At 40.4% G+C, this 21,147-nt stretch overlaps 1 non-coding gene across 1 annotated transcript; it reads right to left on the bottom strand.

Moving 5' to 3' along the window:
- Positions 1-392: 392 nt before the first annotated feature.
- LOC120105853 lies at positions 393-498 on the bottom strand. The gene has a single exon (XR_005508123.1). It is a non-coding gene; the product is annotated as a small nucleolar RNA R71 (small nucleolar RNA).
- Positions 499-21,147: the final 20,649 nt, after the last annotated feature.

The following is a 21,147-nucleotide window of genomic DNA, read 5'->3' on the forward strand; positions in this document are numbered from 1 at the left end:
ATCCCCACCTCTTAAGATGGCTGAAGAACAACCCAAACTCCTGAGGGAGTACTTTACTCCCACTATTTACACTTCCCCATCTTGCATTCGATTACCTGAGGTAGCAGCTGTACAATATGAAATAAAGTCTAGTGTGATCCAAATGCTCCCATCTTTTTATGGGCTCACCAACGAAGACCCCTACAAACATTTAGATGAATTTCTTGAGATTTGCACCACCGTCAAGATTCAGAACTTCACTGATGATGCTTTGAAACTTAGGTTATTCCCCTTCTCCCTTAAAGATAGAGCCAAACAATGGCTGAATTCTTTAGAAGCTAACTCAATTCGTTCTTGGGATCAAATGCAACAAGAATTCCTTAAAAAATACTTTTCCATAGGAAGAACGAACCAATTTAGACGTGCCATTACAAGCTTCTCCCAAACTGAGGGAGAAGAATTTCATGAAACTTGGGAGAGATTTAGGGACCTAATCCGTAAATGCCCTCATCATCAAATACCTAAGTGGCAACTAGTACAATATTTTTATGACGGATTGACAGAACGAAACCGTCAGATGATCGATGCTGCATGCGGGGGCACTTTTATGTTTCAAAATGAGCATGAAGCATGGAAATTATTTGAAAATCTTAATGAAAACTCCCTCCACCATGCTTCATGTTCTCGTCAAGCACCCCCGAGTTCTCAAAGAAAAGGGACCATTTGTGAGATAAGTCATTCTATGGACCTGTCTAGCAAGGTAGATGCATTGTCCCATAAGATTGACCAACTGATGATAGGTGGGCATTACATGAACTCTTCCCAAGCACAAGTGTGTACTATTTGTTCTAGCCCATCCCACCCTATTCATGAGTGCCCCTCAGCGCCCCAATTCTCCGAACTCGTGCAAGAACACATCAATGCTGCTCAAACACAGCCTAGACCGGGTAATGACCCATTTTTCAATACATATAACCTGGGATGGCGAAATCATCCAAACTTTTCTTGGAAGCAGCAAGCTTCGAACACAGCCCAACCCTACTCCCAAAATTTTCAAAATCCTCAGAATTTTCAAACCCCACAAAATATTCATCCCTACCGTCCCTCGATTCAATTTCAACATACTCCTCCTCCACCCCAAAGAAACACAGCCTTTGAGGAGAAAGTGTTGAACGCCCTTCAAGGTTTGGAAACCATTACACAATTGGTGCACTCTCACACGCAATCAATCGCCAAGCTAGAATCCCAGATGGGGCAACTAGCTAATGCACTGAACAAGCGAGAGGAAGGAAAGCTTCCAAGCCAACCACTAAGTAATCCTAGGGGACAATACATGGCTCAAGAAAATCAATTAAATGCAATTCATCATGAACAAGCCAATGCTTTGACTACCCTAAGGAGTGGACGTATAATAGACAATAAGATTGGGGAGGACAACAATAAGGAAGGTGAAGAAGAGGATAGAAATGTGTCAAATGAAAATCTAAAACCTTCTTCTTCTTCTTCAGCTAGTCCATCTTCTGCCAAAACTCACATCCCAAAGGCCCCATTTCCTGAAGCTCTTACTTCACCCTCTCCATTTGGCAAAAAGGGAACTTCATTAGAAGAGATGATAGAGGTCTTCAAACAAGTTAAAATTAACCTCCTACTCCTTGATGCCATCAGACAAGTTCCCTCCTATGCCAAATTTCTCAAAGACCTTTGTACACAAAAGCGAAAATCTAGGACACATGTGCCTAAAAAGGTCTTCCTAACTGAGCAAGTGAGTTCTATTCTCCAACACAACACCCCTCCAAAATTCAAAGATCCTGGTGCTCCCACGATCTCCTGTGTCTTAGAAAATAATTTCATTGATCGAGCACTCTTAGATCTAGGGGCAAGTGTCAACCTTTTACCTTATTCAGTTTATGAGAAACTTGGTTTAGGTGAGTTAAAACCAACCTCGGTATCCCTTCAATTGGCTGATCGATCTGTAAAAACACCACGTGGGATAATTGAAGATGTTCTTGTCAAGGTAGACAAATTCTATTTTCCAGTAGATTTCATTGTCCTTGATATGGAATATGAGCCCAATCCTAATAAACAAATCCCCGTGATCCTCGGGCGGCCCTTTTTAGCAACAGCCAATGCATGCATCAATTGTAGAACAGGGGTAATGAACATATCATTTGGGAACATGAAGGTAAAATTAAATGTGTTCAATGCGGCCGACCAACCAGCGAGGGAAGTTGAGTGTTTTATGATAGACAAAATAGATGACCTCATAAAAGGAGATGCAAAAACTATCTCACTGTGTCTGGCTGAAGACAATAAACTTAGCGCTTGTTGGGAGGCAACCCAATTCTCTTAAATTTTTTTTTACATTGAGGACAATGTTAGGTTTAGGTTTGGGGGTATTTATCGTGATTTTCATCCAAAAAAAAAAATGTGTGTTCATTTTCATAAAATAATAATAATAAATTTAAATTAAAAAAAAAGATTTTTGTTTTTAAAAACCTAATTTCTATACATGAATGTGAGAATGATAAACTGTTGCCCAGATAGACAACCCAAGAGGGGGGGGTGAATTGGGTTTTAAAATAATCTTACAATTTAAAACGATGTGGATGACTAATTAAAGCTATTGCAAGTTGTTCGATTAATTGCTATGTGCTGTGAGTGATATGAGAGTAAGAGAAAGAGAGACAATCAATCACAAACACCAAGTTTTATAGTGGTTCGGAGCTAACCCTTGCTCCTACGTCCACTCCCCAAGTCTCACTTGGGAATTCACTATAACCCCTTGGATTACAGCCGGTTGTTTTCCAAGCTCACAACCAAACTTGTTGTTTTACGAGCTCACAACGAACTCGATCGGTTTTCCCAGGCTCACCGACTAGAACCAACCCCGATTGTTTTTCCGGGATCACAATCGAACCCTTACACGTTGGTTTTACACTCGGCTCACCAACCAACCTCTATACCCTTGATTCAATCCCCCGATTGAACCAAGCAAAGACAATGTGTAGATGAAAAGAACAAACAGAAAAAATACAGCTTCTCAAAAGCAGATAAATGGCAATATGAACAATAACGAAGTTAAGAGCCCTCAAACGCTTTTAAGTTGGAGAAGAGGAAGGGCTTCTTGAACTTCGGGTCTCCTCTTGAATGTGTAGTCGACTTGAATGCAGGAGGAGGCTCTTTCAATGTTGGGAAGAAGTAGGTGGATGCAGTTAATGCTGCTCTTTCCTCTTTTTCGTTGAAGAACAAGTTGCAGAGATTGAAAGCTTGATTACTTGGAGTGGAATGGTTGTTCTCTGCCTTGCTACAGTCCTCTGTGGCTATTTAAACCAACCCCCACGGAAACTAGCCGTTAGAGAGCTTTTTCTGCCCGTTCTGCACACTCTGTACAGTCTGACAATGTGTCCGTTGGTGGGTTGGAGTCGACTCGCGCGATCAGGAGTCGACTCGTCTGTAGCGGGAGTCGACTCATACTTTTCCGGAGTCGACTCTGCAACTGTTCCAGATTTGAATTAAAGTTGCCTTCGCGACTGGGAGTCGACTCGTCTTGACCCAGAGTCGACTCGCCAACTTCTGGAGCTGACTTGGCTTTCTCGGAGTCGGCTCATCCCATGAAGTCCGTGGACGTATTTTTGAATTTGGTCCACTCGAGTCGACTCGACTGTCCTGGGAGTCGACTCGGCGCTCAGAGCCCGAACTCCCTATCTTCTGTCTTTTGGCTCGTCCAGTCTTGGAGTCGACTCGAGCTTCCTCGGAGTCGACTCGGCTCTCAGTTTCCGAAACTTGGTCTTCTGCCCTTTTGATGTGAAGCTGCCTTGGAGTCGACTCTAGCTGTCTGGGAGTCGACTCGAATCTCAGAGGCAGTAACTTGGTCTTCTGTCTTCTTTGTGGTCGCGGAGTCTCGGAGTCGACTCGCATAATGCGGGAGTCGACTCAAATCTCAGAGTCCAGAATCTGCCCTCTGACTTTTTCTTTGTGTACTGCTGAGAGTCGACTCTAGCTGTCTTTGGAGTCGACCTGCCAACCATCGGAGTCGACTCGCGTTCTACTGGAGTCGACTCGAATCTCAGACCCGAAAACTGCTCTCTGACTTTTTCTTTGTATTCCTCTTGGAGTCGACTCTTACTACCCTGGAGTCGACTTGGTGAACATCGGAGTCGACTCGCACACTTCGGGAGTCGACTCGTTGACAGGTTCTGAGTTGAAGCTTTCTGTTCGTCTGTCTGTTCTCAGTCGGAGTCGACTCGTACTGATCCAGAGTCGACTCGAGCTCGTGCCAGTGAACTTGATACGCTTGGAGTCGACTCGTGATACTCTGGAGTCGACTCGAGTCTCAGACCTTGGTTCAAGCTGACTTCTTAACTTATCCAAAAACTATGAACCAAGTCTTGAGACACTTAGACAAGATTTTCACTGAAACACTTAATTGAATTCATTAGTAAACAAGAAATATACTCAAATGCTTTGAGCTCATCAAAATCAAATAGGGTTTTAATCAATCACTCCACAATCTCCCCCTTTTTGATGGTGACAAAACATTGAGTATATGTAAAGTGAATTGCACAATAAACAATCAAATAAAATCCATAAATGAATTCAAATGTCTGGTAATTCAATTTATCCAAGCTTGAAAGGAGTGAAACAATAAATTTCGGAGTTAAAGCTCCCCCTTTCATTTGGAATTATATAAGCCTTCATATCATGCATTCAATTGTTTGGCTTATATATAATTAATGATTTAGCTTTCTTAAAATTTCAGATTCTCCCCCTCAACATATGCATTCTACTTTGTTTTGATTCTTTGAATTTCCTTTTAATGCTTTGAAGTTTTTGAACTGAAATTTTGGTTTTTAGAGGAAAAATCTGTCAATTTGTTCTTGAGTAGGATTCAGCTAATCTCCGAATATCCCTTGAATAGATTCTGGAGATTACTCCATTAGGAGCCCCAAAAGAGAGATAATGAGCCTCGAGGTACCGAATCCACTTAGAACAAATTTGTGTGTTTTAAGAGTTTATCTTTTTATTGATTTCCATTGATTCCTTTTACATATTTTATACATATTTTTCTCCATTTTACATATTTTATACATATTTCTTCCCCTTTTTGTCATCATATCAAAAAGGAGGTAAACAGAACACACAATCAAACATAGATCAAAAGGCACATTATTGAAGAAAAATGCGGCTACTCATTGTATTAATTTGTATGTAAGTACATTTCAGAATACAATAAGTAACGTAAAGCAATACATGTCAAAGCAAAATACAAAAAGTAGCTACGGTCTCCTCGAGGATGTGACTCCTCCTCTCGAGGATGTGGCTCCTCCTCTCGAGGATGTATCTCCTCGAGGCATGCGCTCCACGAGTGATTGGACCGCATTGGTCACGTTCTCTAGCTGGCGAATGATGGCCTGGATGGCCCTGCTCTGTGTCGTATCCAGCTCGAGTACTGACTTCTGCAGTCCGTCCAGCTTGTCGATGAGCACATTCGACAAGCGCTCGGCCCCTGCGGTGGTGGTGGACATGTCACGGCCGATGTCATCCCGCATCCGTCGAGTGGTGCTCGTGACCTCACTCATGCTGTGGAACTGGGCCTGTATCAAGGTCCTCATGTTGTATATCTCTTGCCGCACCTCAGCCGTCATGTCTGTCACGGCTGTCAGGGAAGGTACCAATGCGGAAGATGTGGGCGCAGGAGAGGGAGTAGGCACCGAACCTCGGAGCTCCCGAAGCAACTCATCCCTCAGATCTCGGACTATCTCCTGCCGCAGCTCCCGGAGCTGCTCAGAATCAATGCGGACCTCCATGGATGGTGGAGCCGAGGAGGAAGGTCCAGCGGAGGTGGTAGGAGCAGGAGTGGATGGAAGATCTGGTAAGTCTGGAAAGTCAGAGTCTGGCTCAGGACTGGGAGAAGGTCTGGTGGTCTGTGTGGTGAGGGTAGACTTCCTAACCCAGATCCCCTCTCTCTTTCGAAACCCCATCCTGTGTAGGGTCCCTGCACGCGTGCGATCAGTCCATCGTAATGCGCGAAAGGGTTTTCCCTCAGGAATGGGAATCTCGTACTCCCTAAACAGAAGAGTGAATAGCATGCCGTATGGGAGGGTGAGCCTAGGTCTATCTAGGGGCTCACACAGATACCTATAGATGAGTTTGGGGAAGTTGATTGGAGTGTCCTGAAGAATATAAAACATCAGAGCTAGGTCTCTCTCATTTACAAAATCAAATCTCCCTGTCTTAGGAAAGATGGACCTAGACAATATACTCAAGAGGATCCGCACCTCAATCGGTAGTGAGCTAGCGGATACCTCGTCTAGAGGTGACTGGGGTGGATGCCCTAGAACGGCCGTAAGGGCCTCAACCCTGTCCTCAGGGTGTGTGGGAGCCACCCCTACTTGTGGAAGGTGGAGGATGTGGGCAATGAGATCCTCCGTAACGAACAGAGGGACACCGGCTACTGTGCCCTCGATATCCCCATCTCTCCGATGGACGGTACCGTAAAACTCTCTAACAAGGCCAGGGTAAGTGGGGAGGTCTAATGTAAGAAAAAACTCTAAGCCCTGGACCCTAAGCCTATCACCTATGGTGAACCCTTCCCGGGAGAGATAGTCGAAGTCGACATATCTCCCGGTGGTGACGGCCTTCCCGGCCAATGGCCTCACGGGAACCGCCCTAGGCGGGGAACGAGCCGGAGGTGGTGGCCTCGCGGGATCGTGCCGCGCCTTGGAGCGCCGCTCGGGACCGGCCTCGGGTCGGGACCTCTTCCGGACTACGGTCTTACGCGGCATAATGACCTAGACGGGATAAAAAAAAACTAAAGGATGGAGAAAGGTCGACGGAGAAGGCTTGGGACCGACCGGGGACGACCTAGGAAGGGATGAAAACCCAAAGACCGGTGAAGAATCGATTGGAAAAAGCCTTGGGAAGGATTGGGGACGACCTAGGAGTCGACTCTAGGGCTTGTGAACAGTGGCGGCTTGAGAAAGAAGTATTTTCGAAACGACAAATCTAGGGTTAAAAAGTCGAATCCCGACTGCGAGTCGACTCCACTGAGTCGCGAGTCGACTCGACCTCGAGTCGACTCCAGAATATGCGCGAGTCGACTCTCCTTATGCGCCTGTAGACCTCGAGTCGACTCCCGACTATATGTGAGTCGACTCCCCCTCTGCTGCCATCTATGCGAGTCGACTCCCACAAATGCGCGAGTCGACTCCCCCTTAGGAGCCGACTCTGAAACTTACTCGAGTCGTCTCTAACTTTGGCACGCACCTAAAAATCATGCTTCGTTTGTGCCAAACGAGGGAAAATCACTAAATTAAGATCTGATTTGATGATCATTGAAGAGAAACTCTATTTTAACCACAAACTAATCATCAAAATCAATGAATCTAGTGGAAACTACCACTAGGATGGATCAATCACTCCTAATCCCCTCCTAAGCACACTAAACCTCTCTTCACTTAGGAGTTTTGTAAAAATATCTGCTAATTGATCATCAGTACAAACAAATTGGAGTGTCACATCACCATTCAATACATGATCTCTTATGAAGTGATGTCGTATCTCAATATGTTTAGTTCTTGAATGCTGAATTGGATTTTTAGTTAGATTAATGGCACTTGTATTATCACAATTAATGGGAATTTTATCTTGTTTAATGCCATAATCTTCTAGTTGTTGTTTAATCCACAAGATTTGAGCACAACAACTTCTGGCTGCAACATATTCAGCTTCAGCAGTAGATAATGCAACCGAGTTTTGTTTCTTGCTAAATCATGAGATAAGGTTTTCTCCTAGAAATTGACACGACCCGCTGGTACTTTTTCTATCAAGCTTACATCCAGCAAAGTCTGAATCTGTGTATCCTATTAAGTTTAGGCTAGATTCTTTAGAGTACCATAGCCCTATATTCTTAGTTCCTATTAAATATTTAAAAATTCTCTTAACTGCAACTAGATGTGATTCTTTAGGATTAGCCTGATATCTAGCACATATGCAAACACTAAACATAATATCAGGTCTACTTGCAGTAAGATACAATAAGGATCCTATCATACCTCGATACAGTTTCTGATCTACAGATTTACCTGATTCATCTTGGTCTAATTTGCATGATGAACTCATGGGGGTGCTGATTGATTTGTTTCCCTCCATATCAAACTTCTTGAGCATCTCCTTGATATATTTGGCTTGATTGATGAAGATGCCTCCTTCAGATTGTTTGATTTGGAGTCCAAGGAAGTAAGTCAGCTCTCCCATCATGCTCATCTCAAATTCACTCTGCATCAAGTTAGCAAATTCTTCGCAGAGACGATTGTTAGTAGCACCGAAAATAATATCATCAACATAAATCTGTACTAACAGCATATCTTGATTTTTCTTTTTCAGAAATAGAGTTGTATCTACATTACCCCTAGAGAACTCATGTTCTAATAGGAATTTGCTAAGTCTCTCATACCATGCTCTAGGTGCTTGTTTCAAACCATAAAGTGCTTTGTTCAATTTATAAACATGATTAGGGTATTGATGATTTTCAAAACCAGGAGGTTGTTCTACATATACCTCCTCATTAATATACCCATTTAAAAATGCACTTTTTACATCCATTTGAAATAGTTTGAAGTCCTTAGAGCATGCATATGCTAATAATAGTCTAATAGCCTCAAGTCTAGCTACTGGAGCAAAGGTTTCATCAAAATCTATACCTTCTTCTTGATTATAACCCTTTGCTACTAGTCTAGCCTTATTCCTTATAACAGTTCCATTTTCATCAAGTTTATTTTTATAAATCCATTTAGTACCTATAATTGGATATTCAGAAGGTCTCTCAACTAGATTCCACACTTTGTTTCTAGTAAATTGGTTTAGTTCTTCTTGCATTGCATTTATCCAATTTACATCATTTTCGGGTATGTTTGGGCTCAAAGTGTGAGACAAAAGCTAGATGGTTATTCAAATTCCTAAGGGATGCTCTAGTCCTAACCGGTTGAGATGGATCATCTAGAATTAGTTCCTTAGGATGCCCGTGAGCATACCTCCAAGCTTTAGTTAGCCCATGATCCACAATAGCCTCTTGGCTTGATGATGCTCCTTCACTCAACTTTTGATTATCATCTTGTAATGCCATCTCATCTATCTTTTCTTCAAGAATTTCAACATCATCATCAAAATTATCTTTCTTACTAGAGGAGATGTCACTAGAATCATCAAATACAACATGTATAGATTCTTCTATAACTAAGGTTCTTTTGTTAAAGACTCTATAGGCTTTGCTAGTTGTAGAGTAGCCTAAAAAAATTCCCTCATCAGATTTAGAGTCAAATTTACCTAGATTATCTTTCCCATTATTATGAACAAAACACCTACATCCAAAAACATGAAAGTAATTAACTTTTGGTTTTCTGTTTTTCCAAAGTTCATAAGGTGTTTTCTTTATGATGGGTCTCAATAGAACTCTATTTAATATATGACAAGAAGTATTAATGGCTTCTCCCCAAAAGTACTTAGGGAGGTTACTTTCACATAACATAGTTCTAGCCATTTCCTCTAGAGTTCTATTTTTCCTCTCCACAACTCCATTTTGTTGTGGTGTCCTAGGTGCAGAAAAATTATGGGTTATCCCCTTTTTACTACAAAATTCCTCAAATGACTGATTTTCGAATTCGGTACCATGGTCACTTCTAATAGCTATTACTGAGGTATCTCTAGCATTGGTTACTTCTTTATGGAATTTCTTAAAAACAGAAAATGCTTGATCCTTATGTGCTAGGAACATGACCCATGTGTACCTAGAATAATCATCTACAATAACTAGACCATATTTATTTCTACCTAGGCTTGTTGTTCTAGTTGGTCCGAATAGGTCCATGTGTAATAATTCTAGAGGCCTAGAGGTAGAGACACATTTTATGGATTTAAATGAGTTCCTAGATTGTTTGCCAAATTGACATGCTTCACATATTTTGTTCTTTTCAAATTTTAATTTTGGCAAACCTATCACGGAATCTCTTTTAACTAGTTTAGTTATTGTGTCCATGCTTGCATGACCTAACTTACGGTGCCACAACCAACTAGCATCATTATCCTTAGTTTCATTAACAACTAGACATTGGTTATGTTTTGCAAGATCTTCAAGGTCTACAACATATACATTTCCTCGTCTAATTCCTTTAAAAACTAAACTATTATCATTAGGGTTTGTTATAATGCATAGTGATGGTTTAAACATAACATCATACCCTTTATCACATAATTGACTAATGCTTAATAAGTTATGCTTAAGACCATCAACATATCTAACATTATCAATATAAGTAGAAGGGGTGATTTGAACTTTACCAATACCAATGATGTGACCTTGGTTGTTGTCTCCAAAAGTCACAGCACCTCCCTTCTTAGCTTCAAGGGTGAAAAATTGATCCTTGTCACCCGTCATGTGTCTTGAGCAGCCACTGTCCAAGTACCAGCAGTTTTTGTTGACCTTGGCTGCAAGACACTCGTACACAAGTAGATCATATAATCTTAGGTACCCAAGTTTTCTTGGGTCCTTCATGGTTAGTCAAGTTGGTTCCTTTTGGAACCCATACCCTTTTAATTTTTCTTTTTGTTTTACTTTTCCTATAGTCACATACATTTGCCTTATGTCCTATAGTCCCACAACAAAAGCAGGTTATTTTCTTAGTTTTAGTTTCTCCAGCTTTAACAAAGAAGTTGCTAAGAAGTTTTTGTTTATTTCTTGGTTTATACCCTAAACCCGCTTTATTAAATACTGCTCGTTGACTATTGAGTATCATATTTAACTTTTCAGAGCTATATGTAAATTTTTCAACTAAGGATTTGTATTTGTTAAGTTCTTTAGTTAGTGTTTGATTTTCTGCTTTTAGATCATTAAGTTCTTTTGTGCGATCCTTATTTAAGATTAGTTTATGTTTTTTAAGTTCTGAAAATTCCTTAGTTAGTTTTTCATTATCTTTAGTTAAGGTATTAGTCTTTTGAGTTAAAAGTTGGTTGCTTGTCTTAAGTTCTATATTTTTTTTGGTGATTAAATCCTTATCCTTAACTAATTTATCGTATTTATGTAGGTATGATTGATTAGCGGTTTTTAGTTCTTTATTCTTAAGATTTATGGCCTTATATTCTATCATTAATTCATTAAATGCATCATAAAGTTCATCAAAAGAAAAATCAAGATGCGATTCGGAAGTTACCTCATTTTCATTGGCCATGAAGCAGAAATTGGCCTTTTCTTCTTGTTCATCATCCGATGAAGAGGATGATGAGTCGGAGTCGGATAGTGTTGTGACAAGAGCCTTCTTCTTCTTGTACTTGCTCCCCTTTTTCAGTAAAGGGCACTCAGCTCTTATGTGACCCGGCTTCTTGCACTCGTAACACCCAATCCCCTCATTTTCCCTTTCCTTACCTTTGTCCTTGCGGTAGGAATTAGAGGGGCCTCTCCTTTGATGATAGGACTTCTTGTGGTTGATGAATTTTCTGAATTTGCGCACAAGAAGTGCCTCACCATCATCTTCCTCATGTTCTTCTTCTTCACTGCTGCTACTGCAAGATAAGTCCTTGTTAGATGAAGTAGATTTTAGAGCTATTACCTTTTTCTTATGGGAGGACTCTTCCTCGTTGTGTTGTTTCATGGTTAGCTCGTGCGTCATTAGGGATCCAAGAAGCTCCTCAAGTGGTAATTTGTTCAGGTCCTTGGCTTCTTGGATTGCGGTCACTTTCGCTTCCCATGACCTTGGTAGACACCGAAGGATTTTCCTGACAAGCTCACTGTTAGTATAGTTCTTGCCAAGGCTTTTTAGGCCATTGACAATGTCAGTAAACCTAGTAAACATGCATGTAATTGTTTCATTAGAATCCATTTTAAATAGTTCATATTTATGAACCAAAATATTTATTTTGGATTCTTTGACTTGATTCGTGCCCTCATGGGTCACTTCAAGTCTGTCCCAAATCTCTTTTGCAGAATTGCAAGTAGAGACCCTATTGAATTCATTTCTATCTAAGGCACAATAAAGCACATTCATAGCTTTAGAGTTTAGTTGTGCCTTTCTCATGTCATGTTCATCCCAATCCTTTTCTAGTTTGGGTACCGTGACACCCTCTACATATATGGATGGGATGTATGGCCCATTTACTACAATGGTCCACATCTCATAGTCTTGGGCTTGGATGAATATTCTCATCCTAGCCTTCCAATATGAGTAGTCGGATCCATTAAAGAATGGGGGTCTTTGGGTGGACTGACCCTCAATGTGGGAAGATCCAAATGGGGTTGTCATTTCGATCTTTTACTCTTGGGTGGAAGAGTTTAGGCTCTAATACCACTTGTTGCCCAGATAGACAACCCAAGAGGGGGGGGGGGTGAATTGGGTTTTAAAATAATCTTACAATTTAAAACGATGTGGATGACTAATTAAAGCTATTGCAAGTTGTTCGATTAATTGCTATGTGCTGTGAGTGATATGAGAGTAAGAGAAAGAGAGACAATCAATCACAAACACCAAGTTTTATAGTGGTTCGGAGCTAACCCTTGCTCCTACGTCCACTCTCCAAGTCTCACTTGGGAATTCACTATAACCCCTTGGATTACAGCCGGTTGTTTTCCAAGCTCACAACCAAACTTGTTGTTTTACGAGCTCACAACGAACTCGGTCGGTTTTCCCAAGCTCACCGACTAGAACCAACTTCGATTGTTTTCCCGGGATCACAATCGAACCCTTACACGTTGGTTTTATACTCGGCTCACCAACCAACCTCTATACCCTTGATTCAATCTCCCGATTGAACCAAGCAAAGACAATGTGTAGATGAAAAGAACAAACAGAAAAAATACAGCTTCTCAAAAGCAGATAAATGGCAATATGAACAATAACGAAGTTAAGAGCCCTCAAACGCTTTTAAGTTGGAGAAGAGGAAGGGCTTCTTGAACTTCGGGTCTCCTCTTGAATGTGTAGTCGACTTGAATGCAGGAGGAGGCTCTTTCAATGTTGGGAAGAAGTAGGTGGATGCAGTTAATGCTGCTCTTTCCTCTTTTTCGTTGAAGAACAAGTTGCAGAGATTGAAAGCTTGATTACTTGGAGTGGAATGGTTGTTCTCTGCCTTGCTACAGTCCTCTGTGGCTATTTAAACCAACCCCCACGGAAACTAGCCGTTAGAGAGCTTTTTCTGCCCGTTCTGCACACTCTGTACAGTCTGACAATGTGTCCGTTGGTGGGTTGGAGTCGACTCGCGCGATCAGGAGTCGACTCGTCTGTAGCGGGAGTCGACTCATACTTTTCCGGAGTCGACTCTGCAACTGTTCCAGATTTGAATTAAAGTTGCCTTCGCGACTGGGAGTCGACTCGTCTTGACCCAGAGTCGACTCGCCAACTTTTGGAGCTGACTTGGCTTTCTCGGAGTCGGCTCATCCCATGAAGTCCGTGGACGTATTTTTGAATTTGGTCCACTCGAGTCGACTCGACTGTCCTGGGAGTCGACTCGGCGCTCAGAGCCCGAACTCCCTATCTTCTGTCTTTTGGCTCGTCCAGTCTTGGAGTCGACTCGAGCTTCCTCGGAGTCGACTCGGCTCTCAGTTTCCGAAACTTGGTCTTCTGCCCTTTTGATGTGAAGCTGCCTTGGAGTCGACTCTAGCTGTCTGGGAGTCGACTCGAATCTCAGAGGCAGTAACTTGGTCTTCTGTCTTCTTTGTGGTCGCGGAGTCTCGGAGTCGACTCGCGTAATGCGGGAGTCGACTCGAATCTCAGAGTCCAGAATCTGCCCTCTGACTTTTTCTTTGTGTACTGCTGAGAGTCGACTCTTGCTGTCTTTGGAGTCGACCTGCCAACCATCGGAGTCGACTCGCGTTCCACTAGAGTCGACTCGAATCTCAGACCCGAAAACTGCTCTCTGACTTTTTCTTTGTATTCCTCTTGGAGTCGACTCTTACTACCCTGGAGTCGACTCGGTGAACATCGGAGTCGACTCGCACACTTCGGGAGTCGACTCGTTGACAGGTTCTGAGTTGAAGCTTTCTGTTCGTCTGTCTGTTCTCAGTCGGAGTCGACTCGTACTGATCCGGAGTCGACTCGAGCTCGTGCCAGTGAACTTGATACGCTTGAAGTCGACTCGTGATACTTTGGAGTCGACTCGAGTCTCAGACCTTGGTTCAAGCTGACTTCTTAACTTATCCAAAAACTATGAACCAAGTTTTGAGACACTTAGACAAGATTTTCACTGAAACACTTAATTGAATTCATTAGTAAACAAGAAATATACTCAAATGCTTTGAGCTCATCAAAATCAAATAGGGTTTTAATCAATCACTCCACATAAACACACAGGGTATATAAAATCTAAAAAGCCCAATGACTAGTCGGAAGTAATACAAATTTAAGTTCTTTTCATTAAGTCTCTCTTAGGGAGTTGTAAGCTAATTAATACTTCGGAATTTCACTACACACTGGCCGACACTTCTAAGGTCTAGGCTCGACATTATATTAATAGTATAGTAGCAACCTTGGACCCTGATGAGTCATACTTATCTAATCCAAAAAAAAAAAAATCATTAATAATAATGGATTTAGTCAGGAACATCGAAAAGGGCTACCTATTGTCAAAGGTCAAGTGGGCTTGTGATGAGAACTCCGAGCATAAGTCCGTAGGGGAGTCTTGATGCCCGACACCTTATGCCAACTGGTGTGAGAGTTGTCGACTGATTGCTCGTTACACGGAAAAATCACCACAAGAGTAAAAGTGCACAATATATATATAAAAAGGAAAAAAAAAACTCTGTATTGACCTTGAAAAAGACAATAGTGTGAAAGCCGTCGTTGTAAAAATTCGAGTAAACTGGAATATTACAGATAAAGCCCGTGAGGTACTAAAGTAAATATCCACAACTCTCGAAATCCTACAGATAAAATGATTTTGAATCAGTGAACAGGTCCTTTCGACCAATCCTTGGAAACTACTAGTCTTTGCAATATTTTGTTGATCCGAACCCTTAGCTTGTGTACGGCCCAGATTTCACCAAGCACTCCAGTATAAATAAGTCTTACAACTCCCTAACGGAAACTTAATGACTTCAACTTGAATTGCAACTTGACCTAGGATTTGGGCTGACTTAGTAAATAAAACTATGTGTGCTTTGAAATTCTTATCATTTATGTATCTTTTAAAAAAAAAGAGATTAATAATAACAATAATGATAAATGATTTATTGAAGTTTGCGGGTATCTTCACTGAAAATCCTCACGAGACTATAACTCGTCCACTAGGGTAACCTAGGGGTTTAAAGCCTTGTTACATATGGTAAATGTAACCGCGATGCCTGCGAAAGTGAGTTAAAATTCTTCTTTTCTAGTTTTATTTTGCTCGAGGACTAGCAAAATATAGGTTTGGGGGTGTGATAAGTGCTTAATAATTTATAATTTAGTTATCTTTCCATAGCACTTATCAATGTTTTTAAACTGATAAATACATATTTTACCATGAAATTGAATAAACATTCAAATAAATTTAAATTATGGTAAGAGGTAAATAATTCTTTTCTTAAACCAGATTCTGAACTTGTCTCTCTCTTGATTGCAATCTTTCATGAAAACTACAGAAAAACATATAAGGAGATTGTGTTGACCCGGCTAAGGTTATAATTAAATGGGCTTTGGTCTTGATTAGATTAAAAGTTATAATTGTATGGAAAAAATATTTGATTAACCCTTTTATTAAGTCACGGTCCTGCTTTTAGCCTTGTTGAGTCCGGTCTAAAGCAGTTTAACAAAAATTAAACGACATTGGGCTCGAGAGTAAGTTCAAGCAAATCAACGATCATGACCCACCTCAAACCTAAAGTCAATTTCCAACCAATTCATTATCTGCCTTCATATAAAATTTATAAATTTAAAACAAGAAAAAAAATAATAATGAATATAATAAAATTAATAAAAATCAGTGGATTTACTGTTCATATGAACAGTGTCCCGTGAAAACACTGTTCATATGAATAGTGTTACAAAAAAAATTATTATATAAAACTAAGTTCACTGTTTATCTTCTTCCCCCCTCCCCCGCATGGCATCTCGGCCGTCCACCTTCCTCCCGTCGATTCCACGGCTTCCTCCGCGTCTCAGCCGAGATCCAGCATCACCGCGTCAGCTCCGTGCCAGCCGCAATCACCGCGTGCCATCCGCCGCCCGTTCCACCTCCCAGCAGTCAGAAATCAGCCGAGCTTCACCCGGATTCGTTCCAAGAAGAGATCCCATCGATTCCCAGCTCCGATCCCTGTGATCAGCCTTCACCGCGATCCCAGCCGACTGCATTCAACGAGCCGGTAACCCAGCTCCTTCCGGATCGGCACCGTTTCGAGCTCCATCCCCATCTTCGCCCGAGATCATTCCCAGCAGCCGGTAACCCAGCGCGGCATTCATCTCTAGCTCCGTCCCCGTCTTCTCCGAGATTCAAACATTCCGCATTAGCCTCCCAGCGATCCCGCGGCGCCCTTCATCCGGAGCCTCCTCCTTCCATTTCTAGCCATCAAGGAACGCGAGATTCAGCCATTCCCACAGATTCACGCCCTTCTCCAGCGATCCCGCATGCAACAATCAAGCCTCCGCGAGATCATTCCCAGCATCACGCCCTCCTCCTCTCTCAGTGGATCCATCAAGGGGGAGAATGGGTATAAAGAGGGTGGCCATCGGCTTTGAGAGGGGAGGTCAGTGGAGAAGAAAACAGGGGAGACCCCCTATTTCGGTGAAAAGAAGAATCCAGCCGGGAGAGAAGAAGAGAAAAAAGAAATAAAAAAAAAGAGAAAGGAGGGGGAGAGAGAGAGTATTTTGGATATTTTGGGAATAGCCTTTCATTTGAAGATGGCAAAGGATTTCTTCAGCCAACCAATGGAGATGACGAGTACCATGAGCAGCTAAGCCTCGGTTTAGGGGTTTGATGAAGCCGTGGATGAGTATTTATGTTGCATTTCTTTGATTTTTAGCATTGTAAGACAGTTGCATATTTAATGAAATTCTGATCTTGAAATGTCTTGTTTAATTTGTGTAAGATGTTTATCTTGTAGAAAGCTTCTGCATGAATTAATATAGTTTATCGAAATTGAATCCAATACCTGTGGTTTGGAGGAGACTGTTAAGCAACTACCAGATTTATCTTTGAGAAATTAATCATCAGATGAATCATGCTAAGTAGGACAGACCATGCCTATCCTTAGAGAAGATGGTTTGTACCAGGCCTAGATGACTCATACTGTGGGTTAGATTTCAACTTTTTGTATGATTGTCCTAACTTGTAGTTAAGAGCAATCAGATCATACACACATCTAAATCATTGAAAGCACCATATTTACGAATCCATCGGTGGATTCTAACCCTAAACATCTCTTCCCATAAAATACTCCTACTATTGCATTCATCTTACTTTTAGCTCTTATTAATCGATAACTCAAAAGTCTTTTTACTCTAGCTTATGCCCTTTGAATTAATTTAGTTAAATCAAGTTAGCAAATTCTCCTTCTTAATTTACTTTTAAAAGAAAATTAATTTATTCTTCAATCCCTGTGGACCGACACCCGTAATCACTATCCTACAGGATACGTGCTATTGCGTGGTTTATTTTTGAAATTGAAAGAACCGATCAACAACGATTGTTTTTCGGGTTCACAATCAACCCAGTTGGTTTTCCCAAAGGCTCACCAACCACAACCTTACAATGTTGGTTTTCCCTTTGGCTCACCAACAAACCTTAACCCCTTGATTCAATCCCTTGATTGAATCAAGTTACAAGATATTAGAACACGAATTTAAAACAAATCAAAGCTTCTTAAACAAGCAAATATAACAATATAAACAAATAGGTAAAGAGAAGCCCTCAAACAAGTTGTGTAGATGAGGAAACTCGGGTTCTTCTTTACTTGACCCTCTTCTGATTTCGCACGAGGTAGAGGATCACTGAGGCAACACACAGTTGGAGAGGAAGCTTTGGGATTCACTCGGATGCTCTTCTTCTCTCTATTTTGCTTTGAATGGCCCTTTTGTGCTTATGGGAGATTTCTCTTGTAATCTCTTTGAAATCTCTTCCCTAAATATTCTCTCCCACTTCCATACCTTCTCCCCTAGCTCTCCTCTTGATTTTATAGCTTTAGATGGCGTGGAAACAAAAATCTAGCCGTTAGAGACAAAAATAGAGCCGTTGGACACAGTCTGTACCTCCTGACAATATTTTCGTTGGGATCGGAGTCGACTCGCGCGATCTGGAGTCGACTCGCCTGTTGCAGGAGTCGACTCATGCTTTTCTGGAGACGGCTCGGTAACTGTTCTGAATTTGAATTAAAGTGCTGTCTTGACTTGGAGTCGACTCGACTGAATCTGGAGTCGACTCCCCAATGTCTGGAGCTGACCTGGCACTTTTGGAGACGACTCGTTCCAAGTAATCCAGAGATGTATCTTTCAAGTTTGCTCACTCGAGTCGACTCGGATATTCTGGGAGTCGACTCGGCACTCAGAGCCCGAAATTCCGATCTTCTGTCTGTTGACTTATGCCGTCTCGGAGTCGACTCGAACTGTCTCGGAGTCGACTCGGCTCTCAGAGATGAAAATATAGTCTTCTGTCTTTCGGGTTGCGCTGCCTTAGAGTCGACTCGGACTTTGCGGGAGTCGACTCGGCTCTCAGTGTCCGAAATTGGCTCTCTGACTTTTTGCCTTGCTTTTCTCTGGGAGTTGACTCTCGCTTCCTTAGGAGTCGACCTGCCAACCATCGGAGTCGACTCGAGTTCTTCGGGAGTCGACTCGGCTCTCAGAGTCCAAAATAGCTTCTCTGTCTTTCTGTCTGTTACTCACTGGAGTCGACTCGTGAATGTATCGGAGTCGACTCGAATTTTCGAGGAGTCGACTCGAGAACTATTCTTTTGAATTTTTCTTTAGAGTTTGCTCCTCGAACTTGAATACTCTAAACTTGAAACTTGGGCCAATGAAGTGTGGCTTTCTTCCAACTCTTCTTGAGAGCTTTTGAGGCCTTCTTGTATTTTTTCTATCTTTCTTCTTGCAACACAAACATTAGTATTTATACTTCAAGGTTTTGTGATCATCAAAATCAATCTTTAAATCAATCTTTGGGTCATCAGTCTCCCCCTTTTTGATGATGACAAAACTTGGAGTATATGCAGTATAAAATATATTGTGTTCTAGAAGTAATGCATAGCTATATATCTTTAAAATATACTTCAAGCATTATGAGCATATACTCAGATATTTCTCCCCCTTTTTGACAACATCAAAAAGGTTGTAAGATAATGAAACATTAAGCACAAAGTTAATGGTACTCAAATATTTCTTTTCCTTATAGTACTCTGATTTTCAGTTAATGCATGTTAAATTATTGCAAGTATGAATCATATAACTCAAGGCAATAATGTCAGAATAAGATAAATGAGCATAGATCAGAGCCATTTTGGATAATTTCAGAGCAAATTATGATGAGAGCACATCTAATGTGATTCCAAGGATAGTTTTCAACTCAAGTGTAGATGGAATCTTTCTTAAGTTAATTCAAGAAGTACCACAAATGATATTCAAGAAAAGCACGAATGGAAATCTAACCTCTCTTCAATAATAAGTATGAAAGCTTGTTCATTTAAGATCTTTTGCCCAATATATTAAGTATTTTAGCAACTTGAGAGCAATTTAGCTAATTTTCAGAGTATAAGAGCAATATATTAAGTATGATTGCAAAGTTCTTTTATGGTGTAAACATATTGTGGCATAAATACCAAAACATGAATTCATTCAATTTATGATATATCTTAGAGCTCTTTTAAAGACTTTCTTTTATTCCTTTAGAAAATAAGCACAATTTGGTACATATAAATTGAAGTTCTAAAGAACAAGCCAATAAGAACTCATTAGTAAATTCCAAAAATAGGTTTTCTAAGAGATACTCAAGAACATTCAACACATTATTCTCCCCTTTTTTTTATTAAGTTAGAGGCCCTTAAGATCAACTGTTTGAATTGCAATTTGGTTCATGATTGATGCGCTAACCAAATAACAAGCCTCAAGGTGTATCATACAAATTTTCAGATTTAAATTTCAGATGATACACAATGGAGAGTATTAGGATCACTTCTCATTTAATATTCTTTCTCTCTCCTTTAGTTATGGATTTATGCGATTGAGCTCCATATGATCTCTCCTCCTAAAAATTTTCTCTCTCCCCCTTAACTGAACATTCCATTTAGGAGTTTAGAATTTGAAGATAATGTTCAATAAAATTGTCAATCTCAAAAAAAATATATTTTCTATAAGTTTCTGCATATTTTCATAAGACTCAAGGTTTGAGATAAGACAACCTTTATAGAACTCAACTTAAGGCAAGCAATGGCAACATAAAGAAGTTTATCAAAATCAATCCATAAAACATTCAAGAAATGCATCAAGTGATGGTGGCTTTTGAATAAGATGTAAAATCTTGATAAGTCTAAGCTCCCCCTCAAAAGATGCATTCTTCTTTAATCATTCTTTTCTTTTTGTTGAATTTCAGATTTTAATGATAAGCGTAAATAAAAACAGAAATTCTATGATATCAGGAATGTAGAGTGATCTAGATCTACTCAAGATTTATAGCAATCACTCTTTTTAATCCTTCAAGAACAAGTTATGCTTTCTCTTAATCTTTGAGAAAATGTATAGAAATATTAATCAGAAGATGATTCATTTGAAGCTTAATTTCTTTCAAAAGCATTTACATTTTCTTTCTTTTAAGAATCATTTGAGTGAGCTGAAATGTTTCTAGACTTAAGATCATTCACTCTTTTAATAATATATATATATATATTTTGATAGAAGTCTTTAATAATGTAGGAGAGAAAAATATATAGATGATCATTGGGGTATATATATTTATAGAACTCAATTTCTTAACCATAGTTTTTCAGCAATGTATACATGAAACACAATAAATCTTTTTAATATCAAAATAAAATCATATATTTAGAAATTTTTGTTTGCAATCAAGATCATCGAAAGACACATCATTTGGACCAATATTAGTACACTTTGAAGATAAGAAATGATATGTTTCGGATGCGTATCGGAGCAATCAACCAAGGCATCAAAATTAATTCTGTTTTTCTTAAATTAAGATTTTATTTAGAAATCATATTGAGTTTAAGCGTTTATA

Source organism: Phoenix dactylifera, unplaced genomic scaffold (genome assembly GCF_009389715.1).
Source record: "Phoenix dactylifera cultivar Barhee BC4 unplaced genomic scaffold, palm_55x_up_171113_PBpolish2nd_filt_p 000383F, whole genome shotgun sequence".
Lineage (NCBI taxonomy): Eukaryota > Viridiplantae > Streptophyta > Magnoliopsida > Arecales > Arecaceae > Phoenix > Phoenix dactylifera.